The following is a 22469-nucleotide window of genomic DNA, read 5'->3' as shown; positions in this document are numbered from 1 at the left end:
CTTTCTTTCTTTCTTTCTTTCTTTCTTTCTTTCTTTCTTTCTTTCTTTCTTTCTTTCTTTCTTTCTTCCTTTGAGACAGGGCATCACTAAGTAATCCAGGCTGTCCTTGAACTCAGAGCAATCTTCCGCCTCAGGCTCCCAGTGCTGGGATTACAGGTGCGTGTCCCACACCTGGGTGCACCTCTGTGCCCAGCAGTTGACATCCTCTCTCGACCTTTCATTTCCAACTTATTAGTGAGTGTTGTCTAATCATGTTATAACACATAATTTTTGTCTAATCATCAATTCTACTACACTGAAACACTGAGTAAGCCTATTGTACTGGGAGAAATAAAACCTAATGAATTAATATATTAATAATATAAATTGTTTTAATGATTTTAAGGTACATCTTTGAATGTGCTTTTTTTAATCTTATGTCTGTCATCTGCATGGTTGGAGTCTACAGCCCTGCTTCTCTGGCATAGTGGATCCTTCATTTCATAATGGCTGCTAAAATCCTGTTCAATCCACTCACACATCTGTGCATCCTCCATTTCATTCTTAAATGGGTTGATTTGCTGCTTCACTGTAAATAAGAGTGAAAATAATCTTACACAAATCCCAGTCAAGATTTTCACCAGTCTTTGAACTGGACCTACCTTAAATGTTTATTCACCAGTATTTTATTTACTTCTTAGAACAAGTATGTGACAGAAACATGTGGTCAGACTTAGTGCAAAGCTCAATGGATTAGTCCAAGTGAGTTGTTATTGATGTAGATCTGGTTACACAGCTAGTAATGAAGACAACCACGTCCTGAATTCAGATCTGCCTCAAACTGGAGTTATTTCAGTAACTCCAGACTACCTTTTAAACACTGTGGGGAATGTACTTACTGTAAAATATAGCATTTCATAAGTGAAATTAATATTGCTGCTTGTACTTTATCACTGGAACTTTATGTTGTCATTTATATAGACACAGTTCTTTTTGAGCAGCAATGAACATCAACCCAGGACGTTAGGTGTGCAAGGCAAGAACTCTATCGCTGGGCTATATTCCCGGTCTTATGGAGTACTATTTTTAACAAGTCTACACTGTTCAATTGTGTCAAGTGGCCAAAAAGTCATTGTTATTTTAGGAAAACAAGATATTTGAGCTTTGTCTGATTTTCTATTTTTTTTTTTTAGTTTGAAGCAGAATCATCTTTCCTTCCCATTTCATCAAAACCCATCATCAAAATAACAAATATTAGAGAATAAATACAATTAAGACATATTCTGTAATTTTTGGAGAAGGAAAATTAGAATTTTATGCTGAGGAAATGATACTTGTCTCTTTTTTAAACTGGATATTTTTTCATTGCATAGAGCACTTCTTTGTTATGAAAGCAAGTTACTTCCTACTGTAAAGATGTCATTTTAAAGCAAAATGCAGGTTTAATGTCCCCTAGCTTAGAATACTAAAGTTCAGCTTCATTCTTTGGGACTAGTTTTATTAGATGATTGTTGTTATATGCAATCGGGAACTACTTTAAATGCTAGCTACTCTTTAGCATATATTTTTAAACTAGGTAGGATTAAATGTAGACTCTGAGGTCTATATAATTTTACTTTAGAAATTGCATAAAGAAGGTCCTTGTCTTATATCCTGAGTGTCTGTGAATGCCATCCAATTTGGAAGACACACCTAAAACCAAGAAACAATCAAATGAGTGACTTTTTTCCTCACTTGCTGTGACTAAGAGGGAGTGTTTTCATCTTCACAATAAGAGGAAATCTCATTGCTTTGGAAAAGATTTCCAGTGTTATCTCTATTCCCATTGCTTAAGGAGAAATCACAACAGCAAATTTTGTTTTAAAAATAAGGACGATTTGATGTTATGAAGAATTGTCTTTTTTTCAGACCTCTGGGTCAAAGTGAAGGAAGATTTATTTTAAATAGCAACATGATCAGCAAAGCTTGAAAACTTCTCAGCAACGTGCTCATGGGGTGTTTATAAAGACAGCTTCGAGTCTCATCTGTATGCTCCACTGTGACTAACCGCTTGCACTGGTCTCTGAATTTACTGACATGGTTATCTTCTTCTTTTGTGAAAAACAAAACAATTTGTGTACTTTTGTCTTTCTCCAGAATGGCAAGAAAAAAGTTCAGATGCTGGATATTTTATGAGCAGGACGTGTTCTTATAATGAACTGAATTACTAAGTGGAAGTAACTGTGGCACAAGGGAAGCAATTTCTCAATTGGATGAGTTTTATGTGAAAGTGGTAATACCGAACAGTTTCTTCTAAATAATGTCTTATTTTTTTCCAAAATTGATCCTAAGGAGGCAACAATTACTGATACAGTTATAAATAAACACAAGTATTTTTGCTTGATTTGGCCACAGTGAAATAAAAGAAACCCTATTTGTTAGGACAGGGGAAGAATTTCAAACAAAGAGAGAAAAATTATGTGACCAGCTAGAGTAAATCCCAGAAAGTGAAATAGAATAAAAGAGAATTCAATATTTTAAAATAGTGATGTTTATTATGTATACCTACAGAGACATACAGAACACAAGAGAATTCATTGGTTAGATTAAAATAGCACTCAGATAATTTACTTGTGATATCAGTGACATGACTGAAATATTTTCTGTGAACAAGTTATGCTAATATTGTAGCAACACAGACTATCTCCTAAACTTACACCCCTTATTAAAGAAGATGGCACAGATCAGTTTACAAGGTATATTATATTTCCCCTTCATTATTTAAAACATTTTCCTTCCTGTTTGGTTTTCATATTTCATGAGTATCACAAAACAGGAAGAACGTTAAAAGAATGTATGCCTCAAGATCATAGAAGTTTGGTGTGGTGGTGCTTCCTGTAATCCCAGAAGTCTGCGAGGCTAAGGCAGGAGGATCACAAGTTTGAGCCTAGCACTAGTGATTTAGCAAGACCCTGCCTAAGATAAACAGGTAGCTCAGTGTGAAGGTCAAGGGTTCAATCCTCAGCAGAACAAACAAACGAACAAACAATTCTTCCAAAAAATACTCTAGAGGAAAGATAAGTAAGACAGAGCACAATCTCTTAAAAGTATAAATTACTAAATTCTATCTTCAAATTTTCCTACTAACATTTTGCTCTCACTTTATGCTTTTACAACTTCTATACTGAAATAAAGAGCCAAGAAAGCTCTGATAGCTTCCTTTCTACAGATATTACAAATGTCACATATGGGAGTAACTTGATTCTTGGAATTTTGTTTTGTCCAATTATAAAGCGGGCTGAAACCATGTGTATTTCTGTTCTATTACACCTTTCTTCCTGTTGCACAGTCTTATCATTCTTGCCACTTTCTGAAGTAGTTCTGGAAGTTCGTTGCCATGAATGTCTTTATGAAGGTATGATCCAAAATACGGTACATGTTGCTCCCAAGTGGTATCCAATTAAAAAATAACCGTGTGTCCTTGTTAAGCTTATTCACTAGATCTGGAATGGTATAACTTCTGGCTCTTCCCTAAAATCAAAATTACCATGGAAGATTATTCAGGACATAGAAGCAGCCACAGGAGTGCAACTAAAACACTCAGGGAGGAGGACTTCCAGAACAGCTTATACTAAGAGGGACTGCTCAAAAGGAAAGAACACCTGGGAGGGAGGAAAGTACAAAAGAAGAGAAAAAAGGTAAAGGTATGTGTATATACGCAAGATAGTTAAGATAAATGTCCTACTAATTTCTATTAGTTCACTGAAAGGAACAGTTAGTGCTTATACTGTTTGATCAATTTTGCATGCGTGTATCTGGTAATCTGAACAACTATTTTGAAGATAACAATATATAATATAATAACCATTGTTAATTTCCTCTCATCTTGTTTTGAAATCTTATATCGTTATTATAGTTTCTTTCTTTAAAATAAAAAAAGTAAAATCTAAGAAAAAGAGTGACAAGAGCAATGGGATTAATGCATTGGAAGAGGGGGATCATATTTTGAGGGGAGTTGATGGCCATATGTCTTACTGTAACACATTTTTAAAAATTTAAACATTCATTACTTACTTTCCTGATCAAACCTCATATTCTAAAGTGGTACTATTGAATCATGAGATAATTCTATTCTTAATGTTTTGGGAAACATCCATTCCAGTGCAGATTCCTGCTGTATCCTATACTTCCCACCAATAATGTGCAAGGGTCTCAGTTTTTTCACATAGTCATCAGCATTTATTTTTTAAAATACTTTTTATAATAACAATTTTAACTGCCATAAGGTGATATCTTATTGTAGTGTTTATTTGCTTTTCCCAGATGATGTTCTGTTGAGTAACTTTTTGTATACCTTTTTGCCACTTACACATCTTTTTTGGGGAAATATCTACTCAAGTCTTTTACCACACACAAAAATCAACTGAAAATGGAATAAAAACTTAAATATAAGACCCCAGACTGTAAAATTCCTAGAAGAAAACATAAGGGGCATGCTTCTTGACATTGGTCTTAATAATAATTTCTTAGATATGAAGCTAAACACAGGCAACATTTGGACAAATTTTGCATGCCTGTATCTGGTAATCTGAACAACTACTTTCAAGATAACAATATGCAATATAACAACCACTGTTGATTTCCTGTCATCTTGTTTTGAAATTCTATGTTGTTTTAATTTTTTTTTTTCATTTTTCATTCTGTTTAAAATAAAAAAGCAATAGTAGACAAGTACTACTACAATGAACCAAAAAAATTTTGCACAACAAAAGAAATGAACTACAAAATGAAAAGGTAACCTGTGAAGGAAAATATTTGTAAACTATGTATCTTACAGGGGGTTATTTTCCAAAATTATGTACAGAAATCGTACAACTCAATTGCTACTAAACTTTCAGAAGCTTGATATTATGCAATTAGATATATTAAAATCGTGCGTACCATCTTGGACTGACTATATTAGAAATACTAGTGAAAATGTTTTCCAGAGTCATTCACATTTATACGTAAAAGTAAAATGTATAAATAATTATGCTAGGACCATGAAGTATTCTTACAGAATATTCCTTTCAAACTATTATGTACTTTGGTTCTGGAACTAAGAATATTTTAAGCATTTGCCATTAACTTTATAATTTTTCAAGATTTTTAAGCTTAAAATATATTTTGCTGTCTACTAACATAGGAAATATGAAGCACACTTTACATTTTTTACTTTCTTTGTTTTCCAGCCAATATGCTCTGCAATTGCTCATAGAATATTTATCATAAATCAAGCACTTGTAACAGGAGAGATATTGCCATTATGCACAATTATTCTTTTTTCCTAGAGCAAATCTGTTTATGGCACCAAATATAGATAAATCACACCATAATACACTCAGTAATCTTCATCACTTCTCAGAGGACCAGAAAATGAAGTAACTTGATGCACTTTGGGTTTTGGAATATTATTAATGTTGAAAAACAGGGTTCTTATATTTGGTTGAGAAGCGATGATTCTCCAGACACTGTTATTTTTCACTTATTATGATAACATTATGCAATTTCTTTCATCCAGAAATTCTATTATATCATTGGAAAGGCCTCACATTTTTGAGGTGCAAAGCAGGGATAAACACTTTCATTGCCATCTATAGATGAACTGACACAAGCAGCAGTAGATTGCACATTATATTAGTGATTTTTTTCTGTAGTAATCATAGTTTCTAATATTCAAAATAAAATATTAAATATCCAGTATTTAAAGTAAAGAGGACTTGGCATATCATGCATCACACCTTACAGAAATCAGCCTTGAAAAAAGACCTTCTGGTGAAAAGATAACTGCTTACCTGGGTGACTCTGTTCTGGGCTTTTGTTCACATTTTTTAACTTGGATCCAAACATCTATCTCTAAATACACCAGAAAGAGATCTTCAATTAAGCACAGCATAAAGACAGAAAGAACTAATTGACCTATATTCTAGTGCTGGAGCTCTGCTTGAACTTTCAGTTTCTCTATTTCTCATTCCATGAGACCTGATTCTTATGAACAGTGTTAATATAGTTTTTATCTGCTATTAGACTGAATCTACTGCTTGCCTCCAGATACTAATAAAAAAATTATTGTATAGGGTTGTGGAAAAGAATTGTGCCTGGTAATCTTGCATGTATGCATTGTAGTCCATGATCCATAGCTAGCTGTGGAAAATTCAACCTAATTTTTCGAGGACTTAATTCCTTAATTTTAAAAATGAAGTAATTGGACTGGTTAGGAAATATGATTCTTCTCTCCTTTTAAAAGGCCAATATTATTTTATATTATATATCATTCAAAGGATATGTTAAATTTAGGCTACTTCAGGGTCTTCAGATGTATTTCTTAAAATACCAGGCATTTATTTATTTTTGGAGTAGAATCAGACAGGAATGTTCTGTTCTTAGAATTTGAAAATCATACCTCACACCCTTCACAAAGGTTGTACAGAGCCATAGTCCTTAATAAGCACAGGGTATCCTATAGAGGGTCATGTAGACATCCATATGTTAGGTATTGGGATTGAGATAAAAGCAAAGGACCAGGGGCTAGGGATTTAGCTCAGTGGCACAGTACTTGCCTGGCAAGCGCGACATTGTGAGTTTGATTCCTGGTACCAGGAAAAGAACCAAAACCAAAAAAAGAAAAAAAAGAAAAAAAAAAAAAAAAGCAAAGGATTACAGTTCCCAGTAGAATGAACAGGGTAAAATTTTCTTTGTTATGATTCTGGAGAACAATCCATTAATACCAGAAAGGTAGTCCCTGGTTCCTTGGACAGCAGGCATTTAATGACCAAATCTCTCTATTTTTGATGATGTGAAATTAGATAGTAATATGATAAATAAATTATCTTATGAAAACACTACTTTTGACAGCATACAGTGTACCATTTACTATGTTCATTTCATAATTTCAAATTCTAGTTTTAAATTTGAGTTTGCCAAAACATTTTTGGCCCCTTCTTGGGATTTTGGTGAGCTGGTTTTCTAATGTAGTACTTCCTGCAGACAGCAGAATTAAGTTTTGTTTTTTTTTAAATTTTTTATTTTTTTTAGGTCTCACTGTTTTTTTTATTTTTTATTTTAAAAATAAAAGGAGGAAAGCATTAACAGACAGACATTTTACAAAATAGCAAAGGAACAGTACAGACAGTACGGAGTTACAAACAAAGTGGTAGGGAATTAACAATGCTTGTTGTATTACATATTGATATTTTCAAAGTGGCTTCTCATGAAAACAGATATAGATGTGTTGGCCTAGTTGGTAGGTACATGTTGCTAATAAAACCCAATTGGTGGGATTTGGCCTTTGCTTCCAAGTTGGGCGTAGAAGTTACTTTTGTTCCACAGCCACAGGCCCACCGGAATGGTTAGCTTCCCAATGTTTTGTTCACAAAAAGATGAGGTGAGAAAGTATGAACTAATCATAAAACCCCATCATTACTTCTGGGAAAGCAGTCAGAATTCCTACTGTGGGATCAAGTCATGTATACGAACAAGCATTTGAAATTCCCAAACTGGGGGTACCACAAGTTCACAGTATTGAAAGTTGCTGATAGAGTCCAGAGCTGGTTAGAACATTAACAACATGTGGTTTGTATTTTAAAGACGTAAGACAGCTAGTCTGCACATCGGAACATTTTTCCCTTAGATGTTTTCCCTATTAAATGGGAGGTTTGACATGGGAGAACAGCGTGTGCAGGCAAGGTACATGCAGAACTTCGTCGTTTTGAATTAGTTGTAACAAAAGCATGCCATTCCTTCTAAGCACTCTTGCATGGTTCCTGACAAATTTGAAGTCTGAGAAGGGAAAGATTAGAAAAAGCTGCCTCACCTTATTTAATTCAGGTCAGTAACAATCTCAGTACCTTTTCTGTTCAACAGTATACACAGATATTGTGGGGGGAAAAAAAAACAAGAAAACTCATGATTTTCAGAGGCTTGTTTTATAATGAGAGAGATGAATGTGAATGAACCTAACAAAATAGAGAACTGAGTCCTTTAGACTGAAATACAGGTAGAAGGGCAAAAACATCACTTGAAAAAGATGACCTCAATAATTCTGAGGAGCAAAAAGAGGACTTTCTAATGAGGTCATCTCTTGACAAATACAGCTTTATCTCAGTGACATGTTCTTGATTTCTTGAGCTAATACGCCATTTCTTTGGCTATTTCTGATATGGTTTTGAATCTGATCTCATTTTGAACAATAGACCATCTTATTTTGTGTTTTACATTTTAAGTAATCGTAACTCCTTTTTTCTATTAAGGTTTCCCTCAGGTTCAGGTAAATTCCTGTCCATTCACACACATCTCCATTCAAAGACACCATGAGATTCAATTATATTATAGTATGCATGCTAGTAAACACACAAGCACATACAAAACAATTATGCATAGGTGTGTTACTATCTTTCTAATTCCTTAATAAACCTCTGAAGGTGGAAGCCATGCTGATAATTCTCTTGTATTCCTCCGGAGTGTCCAATACTGGGCTCGGTACAAAGCAGGTCCTCATTAAATTCTAGTTAATGGAATTAAAATAGTATTTTAGTAAAGCTTTGTAACAAGTTTGGACAGATTTCTCAGCTTTCAAGTATAAATAAAAGAAATTAAATTTAAATACCGAGTTAAAAAGTCAATTAGTATTCCTATTTTGTTCAATAATTTTAAAGACAAAATAGGCTACCTGTCATCAACTACTAAGTTGACATACTATAATATACCTGATAAAACAATAGAGGTTTTGTTTTTGGTAGCACATTGTCTGTTTTAAATGAAATCTACTTGCATGAATTTTGAAAATGGTTTAATTGAACTAGAAACATATAAGGGTTTAATTGAAGTTAAACTTAACATCCTTGTTATGAAAACATCCCACATAAAATTATCAGTATTCCACATCATTTCCTTGACAGATATACACAATATTCCTCATTTCTAATATATGTTGAAGGAAATACACATGTGAGGCTGAAAGCTCTCAAACCAGCCATTTGATCTTCTGATGTCTCATTCTAACTGTTTATTGAAAATTACTATCAGGAAAAGCTAGTCATCTCCTATGAGTGACCTTATACTCAACTTTGCCAGCTGACTTAGTGATACAATGGTGTGAGAATTTAGTAGTCTACCCATATTTCCAGTGGATAAAAATAATGAAGGTTTGTATGTGAAAAACATCCCTTTGCGTTCACAAATTCGTAGCTCATGCTATATAATTTGATTTATATAACACTGTATTTCCAGGTACCAAATTCTTCTCATTAATTGAAACCACATGAAATAAAATTTGTTAAAACCAAATAAAATTCCTTGAGTGTTGGTAGCTGTGTAGTTCCCAGCTTAAATGTATGCTAATCATCCTATCACATGTGCTTCTACTTCCAGTCTTACTTTTCTCCTACTTAGGAAAGACATTTCTGCCTTAGTAAAATTAACTCAGATTTTGAGTGGGGGCCGTTGAACCCAGCTCCATGGTGAAGAGTGCTGGGTATGCAATGGGGGCTTCGGAGTGTTTTGCATATCTAGAGGGGGCAAAGCACAATCACCTATACTATTTTAAGAAGGTCAGACTTTATTGTAGAGGTAACTGGGAGCTAAAGAAAAGTAAATAATTTGTATTAATTTTAAATGTATTTGCTAAAACATACATTATTTAAATGTATACATTTTGGCCATATGTTTGATATATCAGTTAAAGTCTTCTAAAACTCTTCAAATTGTGTAAACATTTTGATTATTTCCCATATTTATTTCCACCTTTCTCTATTTGTTTTTAATCAAACCAAGAAAAAAGTCAATCTTTTCCCTGTAATATACAAGTAAGTGTTTGTAAAGCAAAATAGTTTCCTGGGGTACGTTACAATGTGAAGGAAATCACTTTCTGTCTGCATAATGTGATCAGACATCTCCAGAATTTTATCTTCTTAAAACCTAGAACAGCACAGAAATTTATTATTTAATGAAGCTTAATGAAAATGGTAAAAGCTATCATACATTCTGTCTTGCGTGGGTAATTTGTTTTGCCAGGTGTGGTGGTAGGTAAATAAATAAACCTTTCCTTGATGGTGCCTGCAAAATAAATGATACAATGACTACTTCTCACTAGATTTATTTTATTTCAAAATAAGATAATAAATTATTGAACCAAAGCCAGAAAGTCAGTCAGGCTAATCGCAATACCAGACCTGGAACAATTATATGCCTCCATTGTATAGGGGTTCATATTTGGCTGATGAATTGATTTTAATCTTTTACACACTTTATTTGGATTATGCCCTTGATTAGAGCTACTTTGACAGGAATAAAGTACTTCATTAAATAAGTAGCTAATTAAGTAAGTACCTAGATACCAGTAAACAGCTGAACATAGAAACCAAAGATGTTGGATGGAGCTCTAATAAAGGTACAATTGAACGTCATTGCTTCCTATTTCTTGGCAAATATTACCTCTTTTATATAAACAACTGAGATTACAATGCAGCCCTTTTAAGATTGTGGAAAATTAATGGAAGTGCTGAATGCTCCGCTTATTGGCACAGCTATCAAAGCTGACTGGTATTTGGACAGACTCTCCATCCCTAAACCAGCTTCTACTTTCTTACTTAACTTGAAAAGTATCCTCCTTTTTGTAATTTATCAATAAATTTGCGATTGCATCAACTGGGCTCAGATTACTAACATTATTTACTATGTTATTAATAATGAGAACACATTAATAAGTTGTTTTCTTCTTATGCCCAACAGTACTGTTTAGTTTTGAGGCTAAATTCTTAGTTTCATTTCTGCCCCAGGTAGGCTGCTCATTTATTAATTCATTCATGTACTCATTCACTTGGTAACTCAATTCACCTGCAAATATACTGAAGTGGTATTGGGGAAGGAAGAGATGGTTTTTTTTTGTTTTGTTTTGTTTTTTGGTTTTTCTCCGGTACCGGGAACTGAACTCACGACCTTGCGCTTGCCAGGCAGGCGCTTTTGCCCCTGAGCTAAATCCCCAGCCCCCTGGGAAAGGAAGAAATGGTTAATAGTTCTGTGCCCACAAAGAGCCTCTAGTGTGTGAGAAAACACTGAATAATGATAATGTAACATAATTGCAGTGCTGTTACTAGACATAAGTATTTAAACTCAGGCCTTGCATATAAATCTAACTTAATGGGCATTTTAGTTCTACGTCACTGAAAAAAAATATCTGGGATGCATTTTGCTAGGAGTCAATAATCAAAGTCTGAGCAGGTGTATAGGTGTGGAATTTGTTTCTGATACTGGAAAAATAATAAGAAATAAGATAATGGAAGGATTTTCTTAGCATCCTCTCATAATTGAATTTTGTTCTGAAAATTATTTCAGGTATTGGAGAGAGTAGTGACCTTTAAAGGATTTCTCTGTAATAGCATGATCAGGTTTCAATTTTAGGATGATTTAAAAACCTGTTAAATTTATATTAGTTGATTAATTCTAAGATTAAGCGATTGGTAGATTTGACTGCTTACTGATTCCCTTCAGTATAGCTCCAGTACTCTGGTTATCTTGGTCTGTACAAGTGGTCTCATTTCAAGGACTGTACACTCCCAGCAGCCATGTATTTGTTTCTAAGGCCACTACTTTAATGATTCTGTGACAGCAGGATCTATGGATTTGACGGCCTTTTTGTTATCTGTCCCCACAATGACGTGCTCTCCTCACTCTTTGCCCCCTCTAGATTACATGGTATAGCTGTTTCCTCCTCCACCAGCTGAAATGATTCCAGCTGGCTAAATTCTTTTCTACACTTGCATCCAGGTCAGTGAAGAAAACCATGAAACTTTATATGGATATTTATTTTTTATCTTTTTAGATTTTGGATAGTATTTTATTTTAAAGAGTAAGAAAAAACAATAAAAACAATGCAGAATTTCAAAACAAAGTGATAGGAAATTAACAGTGGTTATGATATTGCATATTATTATCTTCAAAGCAGTTGTTCAGATTATCAAATACAGGATATAGGCATGCAAAATTGATCAAACAATATAAGCACTAATGGTTCTTTTCAATGAACTGATAGAAATTAATAGTACAATTATCTTAGCTATCTTGTATGTATATATTTTTTTCCCCTTCCTTCTTTTCTCCTTTCTCCCATAACAGTTTCTTTTGAGCAATTTTTTTCCTTTCACTAGTGCCTAACAATTCCACCTGATTTTCTAATAAACACATTTTAATATTTCTTTAGTGTTCTTCTGCTCATGAAAATTGCCCATTTTAATTTACTTAAATGTATCTTTATTCCATCCTTATTCTTGAAAATTATCTTCACTGACACAATTATGTTGTCTATCATTTGATTTCACCATTAGCACTTCCTGTGGCTTTCATTGTGTCTTTCGAGTCAGCTAACTTTTTCTGTTTTAATGGTGAATTAAGTCTGTTTTCGGTATCTATGACAAAACACTTGGGGAAGAACAACTTGAAGGAAGATTTATTTAGGCTTATAACTTTAGAGATTTCTGTTCATTTTACATTTTCCAATCTTCTGTGTCTTTGTGTTTCCTTTTGGACAGTTTCTTCTGAATTTTCCTTTAGTTCCCAAAGTACAACTTTAAGTATTCCATTAAATCCATCTATTACTTTCATGGCTTTGCTATTACTTGTACTTTTTCAACTCCGCTATATCTTCTTTTATATGTTTTCATTACTCACCCAATTTCTAAATTCTTTTCTTTTCTTTTTTTTTTTTCTTTTTTTTTTTTGGTTTTTCTCTGGTACCGGGAACCGAACTCACGACCTTGCGCTTGCCAGGCAGGCGCTTTTGCCGCTGAGCTAAATCCCCAGCCCCTCTTTTATTTTCTGAAACATAGAAAACATGATTATTTTAATTCAGTGTTATAGACCTCATTGGTCTGTTTTTACTGTCATTTAATTCTACCTTTTCTTAAAGTTAACTTCTCAGGAAGTAGGTTGGTTTTGATTTGTATAAAATATATTTTTAAAAATTATAGAATAAATTGGAGGCTGTCCTAGAAATGGAAAAGATTGTGAGTGTACTCAGAACTCTTGCAAAGCACCTCATCAGGCTACTAAACTAAGCACCTAGGGTCCACCTGTGCCTCACTCCCACTTGCAGGGTGCTGAGCAGTGTTTGTGCTTTATTCAGTCTGTAATGATTCCAAGAATTTTGTCAGTTTAGCATCCAAATCTCTCAGGCTACATTCTCCAGAATCAGCAAGAATCATCAGGGTGGAAAAGTCTTAGTTCCTTGGCTCATCATTTGGGGTTTTTGTCTCTTCTCAGATCTCGGCTCAGTTAATTTTGAAAACAAAATTCAAACATTCACAGTTAAAGAGAAGAGTACAGTGAAACTCCAAGAACACATTCAGATTAAACTACTTTCTCTTTAGTTTTCAGGTAAAGAGAGTGTTATCTTTGTCTAACTTTTAGTGTTTTTTTCAGAGGAAAAGTTTGTCTAATATATGTACTTGACTGCCATTACTAGAACTGGAATTCCCTGACAGACCTTTCTTCTTGTGCGTTTCCTGACATCACTTCCAGTCCTGAAGGCTCGTTCCTTTCTCAGCAGCCCCTCTCTGTCCCTTGCTGCTTCTCCTTACCTTTCTAGCCTGTAAATGCTGATGAGTGCCTGGGCTTCTTTGTTATCTTTCTCCATCTCTGTCACACTTACTTTTTAAATTATTCAGTTTTGTGGCTTCAGATAATTCCTGCATACTGACAGGTCCAAGTTTATATCCAGCTCAGTTTTCTCTCTTAGCCTCCAGATTTATAAACTGACTATTCAACATCTTTACTTTAGCTGTCAGTAAACACTTTTACTTCATACATCCCAGAGAGAGCTTCTCCTTCTCTCAGTCTCGTCACTTTTCCAGCGTTTCCAGTCACAGGAACTACCATCCCCATTCTTCCAGTTGGTAGGTTAAAGAACTTGTCGCCATCCACAACTTCTCAAGTTTCTCTTTAAATCCTTTGTCCAAACCATTCAGAATTTTATTGGTATTACCTTCAAAATATATACCAGACACTCATGCCATTTCTCTGAACCTTTTATATAACATGCTGGACCCAAATTCTGAATTACTGTGACAACATCTTCACTATTTCCCCTCTTTCTCCAATTGCATGTACCACCCCTCTGCAACATTTTCTACCTTCGGCAAGAAGGATGATCATGTAAGTCAATAAAAGGCCTAATAAATTTTATAATACTTATAGGAATTCTGTTCAGTTTTTAAAATATGTTGATGTTAATAAACCTCCCGTGACATTATTAAGTACTACTATTAACTGCCTTCATGGTACAGGTGAAGCACCGAAGCACATAGTGACCTGATAGAACTTCCAGAGTTGTACAGCTGGATGTGACAGAGCTGGGATTTGAAACGGACAAATGGCCTTGCTCTTTCAGAATAAACCTCAGTGAATCAGCATCAGCATCTGTCTTTATGGCTCAAATGACCTGCTATATAGCTCTTTTTTAAAACCCATCTTCTGCTACTGCATTCCTGGGTCACTATGCTCTAACCAATACGGTCTCCTCGCCAGCTCTTGAATTTTCTGAGCACATTCTCACCACTCCTCTTTGGCCTTTTCACTTACTGTTTCCTATGCCTGGACAGTTCTCCTACTATCTGGATGGATTACCCATTGATTTTTCTGTTCAAACATTACATTATGAGATCTGACCACCCTGTTTGGAATCCCAACCCCTTCAAGAATCTCAATCTCCCTTTGCAGATTGAGCTTTCTCTACAGTACCAATAATCATCTATTTTGTATGTTTTTAAGGATGAATGAGACTTAGTGTGGTTTGTTCATTACTATATCTTCTGAATCTAAAATAAGGTCTGGCATAAAGAGACCATTCAAATATTTGTTGAATGAATGAATGCATAAGTAACCTAATTACTGAGATACTTGATAGCCCAGATACTTGGATAGCATTAAACTGAAAATATAGTAACTTTTTAGCAACAAGTTTCTGTGATGGAGGAGGTGGCAGCAGGGTTAGGTAAAAAGAAGCACTGGGATGAGATAAGGTCTACCCTTGTCTTTGTCCTCGGTGAAACTGTCATCACTACATATCATGCTGGATCTCCATTTCCTTTTCTGTAAAATTATGTATTGAAAGAAATGTTTATTTTTAAAGATTTAAAGATATAAATTACAGAATATGGCTGAGTTGATATGGCTACAGACCCGATTGGTAGAAAAATTAACTTCATAAGGTTTCAAAAGGAGTGATTTTTGTGAACAACCACCACTCCTGCCAGGGAATGTAAGGCAATGTCTGAGACAGTTTGGTCTTCCCAACTTTGGGCAGTGGTGCTGTTGATCTCTGGTGGGTGGAGACCACGGATGCTACAGATCATCCTACAGGACTCATTGTTCCCACCAAAGAATCGCTGAACTCAGAATGCCAAATGAGTTTGAGAAGACACAGTGTTTAACAAAGGGAGCTACTCTGATTTTAGGATGAGATTAAGGGACAAAAACCACAGCTAACCGGACAAAGCTAGTAGACAAGACCTACCAATCCAAAAAACAAAGTCCTATTCTCATGCAGGAACAAAGATTCCTTCAGGAGAGCTGATAACAGGAACATCAATAAGGAGGTGGGTGGCATCATACTGAACTTGGAAGACAATGACCACAGATGGACGGGGCCTTTATCTCAGTTCAGTCTCATGCTGCTTTCCCTGGGGCATTTGGTGATTACGCACATCCTGGCTCAATTGTTGCTAATTGCAGCAAGGAGCCGGCTCTATCACTGAGGTGAAACATCATCAAGTTTTAGAGGAAATAAATATACAAGATGCTCCATAAAAGCAATCTCTACTTTTTTGGCACCCAACTCCATCAAACATTGATGAGGCAAGCAGGAAACCTAATGAAAATAATACAAGGAAATCTTTTCATCAACACCCATCCCTAATGCCTCAGCTATCAGGTCATTGTTCTGGCTTCTCTAAGGGGAATCTGCACATGCAGCCAACATAGGAAACTCTGATTTTAAACAAGGCAAGAAGTAATTTTTAACACGTGGCCCATATCAGCTAAGTGTTGCTAACTCGACCTCAATTAAGATGTGCTGGTTTTTAAATGCGTTTACATTATAGCCTGGGGATGGGGACCTTTTAGAACTTTCAGTGATAACAAACAGCCATGCAGCATGCATGCCATAGGTTCACCACCGCTGTTACAGCCTTTCTTTCTCTAGACAAGCAGGCAAACACACCCATTTAAACACATTGGACTTTAGAGACTTTTCATGATGCACCCGTCTACTTTATTTTTCAAATGAGCAGGACATTTCTGTGAGATGAAAAATCTTTGTACTATTGACTAGAATAGCAGTGGAATATAGTTTTTTCTCTTAACGTGAATAAATGACCACTTCATAACATTATGCTTATCTTATTTGCTATATTCCAAGGGTTTAGACTAGAATAAATCTTTATTATGCCTTTTAAAATGTGTGGGTGAAGAAGAGAACCTTGTGATACAGGAAAGCCCTCAGGAATATAAATACCACCGGGGTATATTTATTGAGGTAAGAGGAGTTTCGTGATGAGCGTGTGAAAGCAGAGATGGGGCAGGGCAGGGCAGGATATCCTCTTCATCAAACATTATACATTGCTTTCCTCATCATTAACGTAGCACAGTTACACAAATTGTCCGGACTCAAATACTTAGAGGACCATAAACTGAACCCACCCTTCCATTCAGTTCAAAGTAAAACGTTTGCACAAGGAAGCCTGTAATGTCCTGTCTAGAGAATGGGGCAAGATAATGAGGATTAAAATGGCCTGGTGGCACTGTGAATAGGTTAAAGTACTCCTGCAAGGTGCAGAGGAAACATAAACCATCCAAACGCTGGAAAAAAAACATAGCAGAAAGATTGTTTGTACTAGAATAAGCTCATTCTTTTCTAACTTCTGTGTTGCATTTCCTTCTGACTCTTGAGTAGGAAAGCAAAAGCAAGCAGAATATAAGCAAGCATCTTGTTAGTGCTTTGGTAGTTTGTAAGTTTTCAATAAATAATTATTTTAGAAATATCATGCAATAAGCATCTAATATACATCAGGCACTGGCTATGAGATACAAAACATACGAAGAAAATAAGAACAAACTTTCTAAACTCCAGGAATCTATAATGGCATTAGAGGTGACAGATATACTAATTACCATAGAGTTAAAAATTGCTTGGAAAATTATGGCCTCTGAACTATAAATCTAGCCCAGTGCATTTTTTTGTAAATAAAATTCTATCAGAACATTCCCTTAATTTACATATTACCTATGGCTGCCTGCACATCATATCAGCAAGGTTAAACAATTGCAAAAGGGGTTCCTGGGTGAGAAAGTCTGAAATATTTAACATGAAAAGTTTGCTAAACCTTAGCTTGCAATGTTGTCACATACATGGAAAAATGTATGTTCTAAACATTATTGTATGTAATCATCATTTCCTTGTCATTGAGGTAATTACTATATCATCCATGTTTTAAATAAAATAATGTAGCTTAAAAGATTTTTAAATATATTATATAACATGACCAAGTAAGATTGGTCCCAGAAATGATGGGATGAGTTCAACCTATGCAAATAAATAAATATAATACACCATATCAACAGAGCCAAACATAAAAATCATGATCATCTCAATAGAGGCAGAAAAAGCATTTGTCAAAGCCCAACAGCAATTCACAATAAAGGCAATCTATGACAAAGGCGTTCATCTCAATCTGCTAAAGGCAATCTACGACAAACCAAGAGCCAACATTATATCAAATGATCAAAAACTGAAAGCTTTCAGGGGCTGGGGATTTAGCTCAGCGGCAAAGCGCCTGCCTGGCAAGTGCAAGGTCGTGAGTTCGGTTCCCTGTACCAGAGAAAAACAAACAAACAAAAAACAAAACAAAACAAAACAAAAAAACCAAAAAACAAACTGAAAGCTTTCACTCTAAAATCAGGAAAAAAACAAGGATGTCCACTATCACTCCTATTCAACATAGTTCTGAAAACATTAGCCAGAGCAATTAGACAAGAGAAAGAAGAAAGGGAATAAGGAGAGAGAAGGAAGAAGTTATCATTATTTGTAGATGACAGGATGATCTACATAGAAGAACCCCAAAACTCCAATAAAAATTTCTAGATTTAGGGGCTGGGGATTTAGCTCAGCGGCAAAAGCGCCTGCCTGGCAAGCGCAAGGTCGTGAGTTCGGTTCCCGGTACTGGAGAAAAACCAAAAAAAAAAAAAAAAACAAAACAAAAATTTCTAGATTTAATAACCAGTTCAGTAGTGTAGCTGCATACAAAGTCAACACTTGAAAATTAATAGCATTCCTGTATACCAACAAGTTCACTGAGAGAGAAATTAAGGAAACAACACTTTTCACAATGGCATCAAAAGAAAGACTTAGGAATCATTCTAACAAGGAAAGTAAAAATATCTATACATAGAAAATTATAGTACTCTGAAAAATGGATTGAAGAAGATATCATAAAATGGAAGAATATCCCTTGCACATGGGTAGGAAGAATCAACATAGTGAAAATGGCTATACTTTCAGAGTTGTTGTACAAATTTAATGTAATCCCAATCAAAATACCAGTAACATACCTCACTGAACTAGAAAAACATTCCTGAAATTCATTTGGAACTAGAAGGGACCTGGAATACCAAAAACAATCCTAGTCAACAAAGGCAATGCAAGTGGCACCTGAATCCACGACTTGAAATTATACTACAAAGCTACTGTGATAAAATAGCATTGCACTGCCAAAACAACAGACCTGAGGATGTATGGAACCAATTAGCAGATACAGAAGCAATGCCAAACACAGTCACCTTATCTTTGACAAAGGAACCAAGCATGTGTACTGGAAGAAAGATAACCCTTCTAATAAATGGTGCTATAAAAACTGACTTTCCACATGCCAAAGACTAAAACTAGACCCATGTCTCTCACCATGCACTAAACCAAAACTGAAATGGATTGACATCTAAATATGAAGACAGAAATATTAAATCTTCTGAAAAAGAGAATAGATAGAACTCTTGAAGACATTGGTGTAGGCAAAGGTTTCATGAAAAGCGCCCTGATCTCATAGGAAATACTACAAAGAATCAACAACTAGGATCTCATCTTATTACAAGCAGTGGGAAACTTTTAGCCAATCGTCCCTTAGACAGAGGACTAATATCTAGAAAATATAAAGAATTGAAAAAAATTAGACCTCCCAAATGTAAAGACTCAATCCAAAAATTGGAATATGAGATGAATACACACTTCTCAGTGAAAGAAATACAAGAAGCAAATAATATATGAAAAAATGTTCAGCAGCACTGGTTATTCAAGACATGCAAATTAAAACAATGCTGAGATTCCATCTCACTCGAGAAATTATAGTTATTATCAAGAAATGAACCAATAACAAATGCTGGCAGGGGTATAGGGTAAAAGAAACCAGTCTACACTCCACTGTTAGTGAGAATGTAGACTGGTACAACCACTGTAAAAGTTAGTGTGGGGATTCCTCAAAAACGTAGGATTAGAGGTCCCATTTGACTGAGTTATTCCTCTTCTTGGTATCTTCCCAGAAGAATTAAAATATCATGCCACGGTGATATATGCACACCCATGTTTATAGCAGCAGAGTTTGTAATAGTTAAATCTTGGAAACAACCCAAATGCCCTCATCTGATAAATGGATACAAAGGATTTTTTTTATACAAATAAGTACTACTGAGCCATAAAGAAGGAATATTGAGACATTTGTAGATAAATGGATGCACATTGAGACCATACATACTCTGAGGTGAGATAAATTGGACACACATGCGTAAATATTGCATTATTTCTCTGGTGGGAGACACCAAAAGTGTAAATAAGGACAAAAGTATGGACAAGATACTGTGAAATAGGAAGAAATTGTTCACAAAAAGGGGAACTAGGAAAGGGGGATAGGTAAAGGAAGGAAGAAAAATAAAATACATGATAAAAGAATAATAAAATGGAAACAATGCTTTGTAAATAAGGAAGGGAAAGAGAGATTGAAGGGAGGGGAGAGGACTGGTAAAACATGGATATGCATATATTGCTGTAATTCAATCCCTTTAACTCTTCTGAGACAATCTCCAGAGGGGAAATAGTTGGATAGGATGGAGTTTCTATTTTTATTTTTTTCAGGAATCTCCATACTGATTTCCAAGTTGTTTTCACAGTGTACTGATTCATATGTCCATTAGCAATTTAGCAGGGTTCCTTTTTCTTTTCAACCTCACCATTATTGTTATTATTTGAATTTTTGATGGAAGCAATTCTTTATTAACATTTTTAATGTCATGCAAGCAGTAAGATATCTTGAATTTGAAACTATAGCATTCTTATTATATAGCTTATGCTCCAGGTTTGTGTATTCTATAGACAAGAGCTATAAATAGCTAATGGCAATGAGCATGTCTCTCTTAATATTCTTGTGAATGTATCCAAGAAATTACTTTTAATTAGTTTTAATTACTAAATTAATATTTTTACTTGTATTTACTTTTTATTAGTAGAACTTTATCCAGTTGTAGAAAAAAATTCAAAGTTTTTACTCTTCTTTCTTTAATCATTTGATCTTGATTTTCAGGAATATGATAGATTGATAACAATTTGTGTTTCTAATTCCTATCTATCTATGTATCTATTTATGTATCTATCTATCTATCTATCTATCTATCTATCTATCATCGACTTATCTATCCATTCACCCATTGTGCACCTATAACTATGCAGTGCATTCCCAAGTGTAATAGGGTATCCTTTCCCCCATGACTCAGTCTTGTGACTTCTTTTGTTAATGGAATATTAGCAGAAATGTGAGTTAGAGACAAATAAAAAGCCCTCAAGTAACTGACCTTGTCCTGTCTTATATCTCTAGTAGTACTGTACATGGCCATGCTCAACTACTCGAAGATGAAATAGAGCCTAATCACCTCAAGTGCTATGTCTGACAACAGCTGATTTGAAGACAAAGAAGCTACTCTAGGAAAGGTGTACAATAAATGCTTATTTTTGTATCTTACTGAAAGCTTGTAACTATTTGTTATAAAATACTGTGTTTGTAGTCATTAATGAGTACATCTGACTATGTAATATAAAAATAATGTGCAGAATGCAGAAGAGTAGATCTATCTGATCCTGTGGTTCTTTCTTTCTTTCTCTCTTTTTTCTTTCTTTCTTTCTTTTTTCTTTCCTTCTTTCTTTGTTCTTTCTTTCTTTCTTTCTTTCTTTCTTTCTTTCTTTCTTTCTTTCTTTCTTTCTTTCTTTCTTTCTTTCTTTCTTATCTTGCAACTGGGTCCTGCTCTGCTGCCCAAGGTGGTCTCAAACTTCTGGGCTCAGGTGATCCTCCTGCCTTAGCCTCTCTAGTAGCTGGGACTACAGGTGCACACCACCACTGCCAGGTTTTATCATTATTTCTTCTTGCAATCTTCTGAAAAGTAGATTGTCCAGTCTACTCTTCCACTCTGGAAATCCGAAACATGAATGTGGGGAGTCAAGTTTTACAAATGTACTAAAGAGTTAGAAAATTGGAATAGACACCATTGGGAAGAAAAGTAATAATTTAGAAAATTAAGCCTAAATTTTTAGAAAAAAATGTATGAAAATAAAATAATAAGGAGTAGAAAATGAAAGGTCCATAAGTTTGGAAAACAGACCCAGTATCTATAACACCTATTAGGGATACCAGAAGAAGAGGAAAGATGAAGTCATCCCAGAATTGAAAAAATAGAGAAATTATCAAATCAAAAAACTCACAAAGCACAAAAATATAAATATTGTAAAATATAACCTTTAATTCTATAACATAGGTAATATTATCCTCACAGTGTGAGAAATGGAGTTGTTAAATTGTTGTTTACTTTGTATGTGCTCCCCATCACGCCATCATTTAATAATTTTCAAAGTAACCTTTGAAGCATTTATTATAATTACTTTAAAATAATGTATGGGAGAGCAGAGCATAGAGACATTAAATAACTTCATAAAGTAGTACAAGCAATGAATACCTAAAATTGATCTTTAAGCAAGGCACTCTGGCTCTGAAGCAGTGTGCTCAGCCAGAGTGTCACAGGTGCTGCGCAGCTGAGTAAGAGAAGGCTCACAACGAGACACAAATAGAACTTCTAATTCTCTGTAGCTTTTTTTTGTTATTGTTTTTTGTTTTTTTTTTCCGGTACTGGGAATTGAACTCACTACCTCGTGCTTGCCAGGCAAGCGCTGTGCTGCTGGGCTAAATCACGAGCCCATTTCTGTAATTTTGAGTACAGAAAAGAAAGACAAAAAACATTGTCTTTAAATCTTAGAGTGTATCTATAATATTAAGGCAGACTACTAGATCGGTTTTATTTAGCCAGACTATAACTCAATAATGAATGTAATACTGATTCCAACCACAATGGAATAACTGGTACAGGATTTGCCCTTGCAGTATTATCAAGTAGAAAAC

Source organism: Chinchilla lanigera, unplaced genomic scaffold (assembly GCF_000276665.1).
Source record: "Chinchilla lanigera isolate Chin_1 unplaced genomic scaffold, ChiLan1.0 scaffold00002, whole genome shotgun sequence".
Lineage (NCBI taxonomy): Eukaryota > Metazoa > Chordata > Mammalia > Rodentia > Chinchillidae > Chinchilla > Chinchilla lanigera.
The sequence above is the reverse complement of the archived record's forward strand: the minus strand, read 5'-3'. Positions refer to the sequence as shown.